The sequence below is a fragment of the Myxine glutinosa genome, chromosome 4, assembly GCF_964187855.1.
Source record: "Myxine glutinosa chromosome 4, kmMyxGlut1.1, whole genome shotgun sequence".
Lineage (NCBI taxonomy): Eukaryota > Metazoa > Chordata > Myxini > Myxiniformes > Myxinidae > Myxine > Myxine glutinosa.
Window position 1 is genome coordinate 103,122,297 of NC_136264.1, and position 7,582 is coordinate 103,129,878.

The 7,582-nt window shown below is 56.0% G+C and overlaps 1 non-coding gene across 1 annotated transcript; it reads left to right on the forward strand.

Moving 5' to 3' along the window:
• The first annotated feature begins 1,280 nt into the window (after positions 1–1,280).
• Positions 1,281–1,472, forward strand: LOC144891880 (U2 spliceosomal RNA). Its single transcript, XR_013623291.1, has one exon. It is a non-coding gene; the product is annotated as a U2 spliceosomal RNA (small nuclear RNA).
• The last annotated feature ends 6,110 nt before the right edge of the window (positions 1,473–7,582 follow it).

Sequence of the window (7,582 nt, forward strand, 5' to 3'; positions counted from 1 at the left end):
ATGTACATTTTTGGAATCATCAGAGCATGGAGAATCCGAAAATCAATGTTGGCATTTGCACAGACACCTTCATGGCCGCCATTTTGGATTTTCAATATGGCCGCCATAAAATACATATTTTGCGCGATCTCGGCTTCTAGTCAACCTGGAAACTTAATTAAATATGCCAATCCTATGTTTTCTGGGTCAAGGAATCCAATAAAGGCCTCAAAATAGTGCTCATGATTATAGAAAAGCAACAAACAAAGGTAATTGTACTAGGTCTACACCCTTCAGGAATATGCGTTTACAGATCTTCATCACTGTCCTGAGTGTCATTTTCGCAAAGGTGTCTAAGCAAATGCCAACATTAATTTTTGGAATCCTCATGCTCTGAATATTCCAAAAATGTATAGTTTTGCTAATCTCCGAAAAATATTGAACGAAAAAACATAGTGAACCTGACTAACAAGCCGCTTAGCTTATGTTTCAGGTCCAAATCTCGGCCCGACCTGGTCGTGGGATACAAAATGTAAAATGTTCAGCATGGCGGAGGTATGCTCTCTCACAAGTGCTGTGTTAGTTTCCACAGTTAACGACGAATCAACGAGCTTATTTAAAGATCGGTTCATTTGAATCATTGTAATAATAGTTCTCTCTTTCGGTCACTCGTTTCTCGGATCCTCATGACGTCATCGTACGAACCAGCATCGCCCTCTTCCTCTTCGACCTCCTCTGATGGGCGGAGCCTGCAAAGCTCGATGGAATAACCGAAACGGAGTACGAGTGGATTAACATCGGAAAGTCATGTGCACAACTGTACAAGCACCACGTGACCTCCTCCCCTTTTCGCTGCTTCGCAACAAAGCACGTGATTTGATCCCAGTAAAAATCATAAACCACCATACCCATTAGGGTTCCTGTAATTCAGGTCGAATGTATTATTTATAATGTATTAAACAGCTGGTGTGTTTAATGTCCAATTCCATTGGAATCTCGGTTGGCAAGCCGGGTTTTTACGCACGGGACGCGGCTCTGACGCACAGAGAAAATGACGTCATTTCGCTAATCTGTCATCCTGTTTTCTTCACATGATAAATCCTATATTTCTCTCAAGATAAACAAAATATATACATCACAGCAGGATTGTTTAATACCAGGATATCAATGAAGATGCATAGCTGCAATGGAGGCGCCGAAAGATCGGACATTTCGATGGAATTTTCGATTTTCGCGAATCGTCGCCGCTCAATCATAGATGCGATTGTCGTGGAAAAGAGCATTTTTAAACTTCTTACATTATCGCTTCTCGGCCTTTTGGCTAAGATCAAGTGTAGTATCTGTTCTTATCAGTTTAATAGCTGATATGTTCCGCAATGCGGGACTAGTCTATTAAATGGATTTTTGGTATCGGGAGTTGGATTAGGGGCTTGCTCCGTCCGCTCCACGTATCGACCCGGTATTGCAGTACCTCCGGGAACGGTGCACCCCCTTTGGGGGGACCTGGAAAACAAAGAAAAGATCATAAAGTGTTACGTGGTCCTCCCGGTGACTACCTGGTGTCGGTGACCCCCGGACCGTGAGAGGAACTCCGCCAGAAAGATCTATGATTTATACGCTTTCGTAACGCAATCAATATGAATTCCAGTCAATAAGAAACCCCACACCAAGGATCCGGAGTAATCAATAATATATTCCCCGAGCAATCAACAACCATCAACAATCCACAATCAATATTACGAAGATGGCCATCTTACATATGTGTCCCCCACTGTCCCCACTCACGACCACTTGGATCACGGTCACTGTCCCTCACAATGTCTCTCTTCTCCGCACACGGGCGGTTGAACGAACCCCGGGCGGACGTGCTCCAAACGTGCACGTCTCGTACCGGGGACAGCTGCTGCAGCACACACCTCCTTGCCAAGCAACGGGGCAAAACCAAGCGCGGCTTGCAACGCGCGCGAGGCCCAAGGTGCGACCCGTACGCGTCCTTGTAGACGGTGAAGCGAACTGTGCCGGACGCTTGGTTCCGTGCACGAACCCACGGCGACTTGACGTGTAAATGGGTAATCACACGTCCCGGTAACTCCTCTCGCCAGACGGGCTTGTAAACGCAGCATTCCCCACGCTGCTCAATATCGATACCGCTCTTCTCGGCGCTGGGCGAGGAAGAAGAAGAGAATCGCCGCTTCTCCAGGACCTCGTGTCTTTTCTTCTTCCGTTTCCGGTCTCCTTTTCCCCAGAAGGGCTCCTGACCCTTTAATCACAACAACCTTTAATCGGCTACACATTAATAAGCAAAGACCTGAATAGTAATTCACATAAATCCGTAACAAAAGGAAAAACTTCAAGATTTGCTTTTACAATTGGAGAGATATTTAAATTTGAAAACTCTGATGAGTGAATCGGGAAGTTGTGCAGTGGTTTGTGGGTTCGTCCTCTCTAATAAATCTTCCCACTCATGATTATTCTCCACAAGTTAATAAACAATTTATGCTAAATTAAAAAGGCAATGTGGGGATGACAAACTTCAGTCTAAAAAAGGTCCTAAACAAGACAGGGATGATGTTGGTTTAGAGAGTCGACAACAGTGTTGCCGTCACAAAACAATCCCAACATCACTGCCGCATTTACACTTCATCAATCGTTGCTTCAAGCTTCCACAAACATTTCACTGGTGACCACAGTACTTGATTACTCTTGTAGTGTAGCCACATAATGAGATTGTACAAATTAGCAATCCGAGTATAATGTTATAATATCAGTACATGATCATCAACTTCTTACAAACTGCATGAACTTCTCTAATTTCAGCATTATATAATTATCTCCATTTGTGATTGGTTACTCTATGTTGATAAAAAAGAAAAGTAGGAAAGAAAACTGAAACTGCAGGAAGTCCCTGAAATTATATTGGAGCTTCTTATACTTTTGCAGAAATTATATATAGGAGCTTGTAGCGGCTACCGCTGGGTTTTCACAATCGCCTTGCACCTATCAAGGACGCGGAGCGATCACCATGCCGGGCTCGTCCAGGATGCCCGGGCAGGCTCGCCCTCAACTTGCCAGGACGCTGGGCCACGCCCCCTCTCGCCTTTCCTGGGCAAACGCTCCGGGATAATATGTATATATATTGCTGCCCGATAAACGGGCTTTTGAGAGTGCCTGAGTGTTTGGTTTGATTAAAGCAACTCGGATGAATTCCAGCTTTTTGTCGCGTCCATTCTTCCGATCGACGTGGGAGCCCCAGCTCCTTCATTGGTGACCTACCGACATGGACACGGCAGTCGCCCTTAAACTGCCTACCTTCTGGGAGGCTCACGCGGCGGTTTGGTTCGCACAGGCGGATTCCCTGTTCGCCCTGCGAGGCATCACGGCCGACGACACCCGCTTCCACCATGTGGTAGCAGCGCTCGGTTCGGCCACCGCGGCCCGCGCCCTGAGCCTCCTCGAGAGCCCGCCAGCCGCTGACAAATACGGCGCGATTAAGAAGCTTCTCCTCGACGCTTTCGCCCTCCCATCGGCAGAACGCGCACGGCGCCTGCTCGACCTGCCCGAGCTCGGCGACACGCGCCCTTCCGAGCGAATGGACTACATGCTTTCACTGCTCAGCGAGCACTCTCCGGCATTCCTGTTCCGGGAGCTGTTCCTCCGTCAGCTGCCTAACCCGGTACGCCTCGCCCTGGCAAGCACGACGACCACAGATCCCCGGGCCCTTGCCAGAGAAGCCGACAAGATCTCCGCCGCAGGACAGCGCATCGCAGCGGCGACATGGGACCCACCGCCGTCCAACGCAACACCCATGGCGCCCGAGCACCCGGCACGGTCGACGACCGAACTGCCGACGCAATTGGCGGCCGCTACACCGAGCCGACCACCTCCAGCACGACGACCGGGGCCTCCACCTGACCAAGCGTGGTGTTACTATCATGCCAGGTTCGGACAGAAGGCCCGGACATGCCGACCCCCGTGCACCTTCGGCAGGCCGGGAAACGGCCGGGCCGGCGTTCATTACCAGCCATGAGCGCCGGCCACACGGGCAACTTACTGTTCATCACGGATAAAGCGTCCGGACGGCGCTTCCTGTGCGACACCGGCGCCCAACTGAGCGTCATACCCGCCTCTGACCAGGACAGGCAATCCGCGGTTTGCGGCCCCTCCTTGGTTGCGGCCAACGGATCGACCATCCGCACCTTCGGCCCGCGCAACGTCACCCTCTGCTTCGGCGGCCAATGCTTTGCTTGGACGTTTGTAACCGCAAACATGCCCATGGCTCTGCTAGGCGCCGACTTCCTCTGCGCACACGGACTGCTGGTGGACGTCCAACGGCGTCGTTTAATCAACGCCGAAACCTTCAGCTCCCTGGTATGCACATTGAGCAGCTCCGCGCCGACCGAGCTGGCATGCGCCGTCCCGGCGGCGAACGAGTTTGCTCGCCTGCTCACGGAGTTCCCGGCCCTCACGCGGCCGACGTTTTCGGCCGTCGCAGTACGGCATGGGATCGAGCACCACATACCAACCACGGGCCCGCCGGTCTACGCCAGGGCCCGCCGCCTCGACCCAGCCAAGCTCGCCGTGGCGAAGGCCGAATTCGACGCGTTGGAGCACCTCGGCATCGTGCGGCGCTCCGATAGCGCGTGGGCCTCGCCACTGCACATCGTGCCAAAGCCGGGGGGTGGATGGCACCCGTGTGGCGACTACCGCCATCTCAATGACGCTACCACCCCCGACAGGTACCCGATCCCGCATATCCAAGACTTCTCCGCCCGTCTGGCGGGACGGGTCATTTTTTCGAAAATTGATCTCATACGGGGATATCACCAGGTACCTGTCAGGGCGGCCGACGTCCCTAAAACGGCAGTCATCATGCCGTTCGGCTTATTCGAATTCTTGCGGATGCCATTTGGTCTCAAGAACGCGGCTTAGGCGTTCCAGCGCTTGATGGACGGCGTGCTGCGTGACCTGCCGTTCCTTTTCGTTTACCTGGACGACATCCTCGTCGCCAGCACGTCCCGGGCCGAGCACCTCCTCCACCTCCGAACACTGTTCGGGCGCCTCAGCGAGCACGGCCTCATCGTCAACCCGGCCAAATGCCACTTCGGCACGACGGCCGTTGATTTTTTGGGCCACCACATCACCAAGAACGGGGCCGTGCCGCTGCCAACCAAGGTCGAGGCCATCACCACGTTCCCGCATCCCCGCACCATAAAGGCCCTGCAGGAATTCCTGGGAATGGTGAATTCTTATCACCGCTTCGTGCCCCGCGCTGCTCAACTCATGCAGCCCCTCTACAAAGCCCTCCGGGGCAAGCCGGCCAAGCACAACATCGCCTGGTCCGCAGCAATGAATGCGGCCTTCCAAAGCTCAAAGCGGGCCCTCGCCGACGCAACACTGCTCGCTCACCCGGTGCTCAACGCTCCCATCGCCCTCACCACGGATGCCTCCGACTACGCGGTGGGCGCCGTACATGAGCAATGGGTGAACGGGGTTTGGCAGCCACTCGCTTTTTTCAGCCAGCAGCTCCGGCCGAACGAGCTCAAATACAGCACGTTTGACCGGGAGCTCCTCGGTCTACACCTGGCCGTCCGCCATTTCCGCCACCTCCTGGAGGGCCGACCTTTCACGGCGTTCGTCGACCACAAGCCGTTGGTTTACGCCATGGCCAAGGTCACGGAGCCGTGGTCGGCCCGCCAACAGCGCCACCTCTCCGCCGTGTCGGAGTTTACCACGGACATCCGGCACGTCACCGGCAAAAACAACGCCGTGGCCGACTGTCTTTCCCGGGCCAGCGCGAACGCGGTCCACCTGGGCGTGGAGTTTGCGCTTATGGCGGCGGACCAAACCACCGACACCACGGTGCAAGCCCTCCGGGCGGCGGACACGGGCCTCCGCCTGGCCGACATCCCCTTCGCGGACACTGTCCTGCTCTGCGACATCTCCCAAGGCCAGCCTCGCCCCATCATGCCCGTCACCTGGCAACGCCGCATCTTCGCCTCCCTCCACGGCCTTTCCCACCCAGGCCGGAAAGCTTCCCAGAAGCTGGTGTCGGCGCGATTCGTCTGGCACGGCCTTCGTCGGGACGTCCGCGATTGGACCAGCACCTGCACGGCCTGCCAACGGGCCAAGGTCCACCGACACACCCAGGCCCCGCTGGCACCTTTCACCGTGCCCGAACGACGTTTCGACCACGTAAACGTGGATCTGGTGGGCCCCCTCCCCCCGTCACGGGGGTTCACACACCTGCTCACCATGGTGGACAGGACCACCAGGTGGCCGGAGGCCGTTCCCCTCGTCTCCACCACCACCGCCGACGTGGCGCAGGCTTTCATCGCCACCTGGGTCGCCCGCTTCGGCGCACCGGCGGACATCTCGTCAGACCGCGGACCACATTTCACCTCCTAGCTGTGGGGCGCGGTCGCCCGCAACCTGGGGGTCAAGCTCCACCGTACTACGGCCTACCACCCCCAAGCCAACGGGTTTTGCGAGCGATTCCACCGCTCCATGAAGGCCGCGCTCATGGCCGGCTTTCAAGACGGCGGTTGGGCCGACCGGCTGCCGTGGGTCCTTTTGGGCCTCCGCACGGCCCCCAAGGAGGACCTCCAGGCATCCACCGCCGAGCTTGTCTACGGCCAGGAGCTACGCGTCCCGGGCGAATTCGTGCCCGACGCTACCAGTCCCTGGTCCGCAGCTCACCAGCGCTCTGACCTCCAGGAGGCCGCCCGACGGTTTGCCCCCGTGCCAACATCCCACCACGGTGACCCCCAGTCCTACGTCCCCCCAGCGCTTCGCACAGCGGAGTACGTTTTTGTGCATCATGACGCACATCGGGGGCCACTCCGGCCGCCGTACGACGGGCCCTTCGGGGTCCTGCGACGGGATGACAAGTCGTTCGTCATCGACATCGGCGGCAGGTCAGACCGGATTGCGGTGGACCGCCTCAAGCCGGCGCACGTGGACATCGACCAACCGCCACGGTTGGCCCTTCCGCCGCGGCGAGGCTGCCCCCCGTCCACGGTGCCCCCCACTCGACCGCCCACCACCACACCGGACCCCCCCCCCCCCACGACCCGCCAGGGGTCGCTTCGGCCGGGTCATCAGGACCCCCCTCAAATTGACCCTGCCGGTGCAAGTCGATTCTGGGGGGACGTGTGTAGCGGCTGCCGCTGGGTTTACACAATCGCCTTGCACCTACCAAGGACGCGGAGCGATCACCATGCCGGGCTCATCCAGGACGCCCGGGCAGGCCCGCGCTCGACTTGCCAGGCCGCGGCCAGGACGCCCGGCCACGCCCCCTCTCGCCTTTCCCGGGCAAACGCTCCGGGATAATGTGTGTATATATATTGCTGCCCGATAAACGGGCTTTTCAGAGTACCCGAGTTGTTTTGTGACAATAAAGAAACTCGGACGAATTCCAGCTTTTTGTCGCGTCCATTCTTCCGACTACGTGGGCGCACAGCTCCTTCAGTGTGATATTTATAAACGTTGTGGACGAGTTATGACTAATCTTGGTGGATGAGTTGGTTCGGTGGCAAGAACATAGTCAGGTTCACTATGTTAACAAATATAATTTCGTTCAAAATTTTGGGATTAGCAAACATGT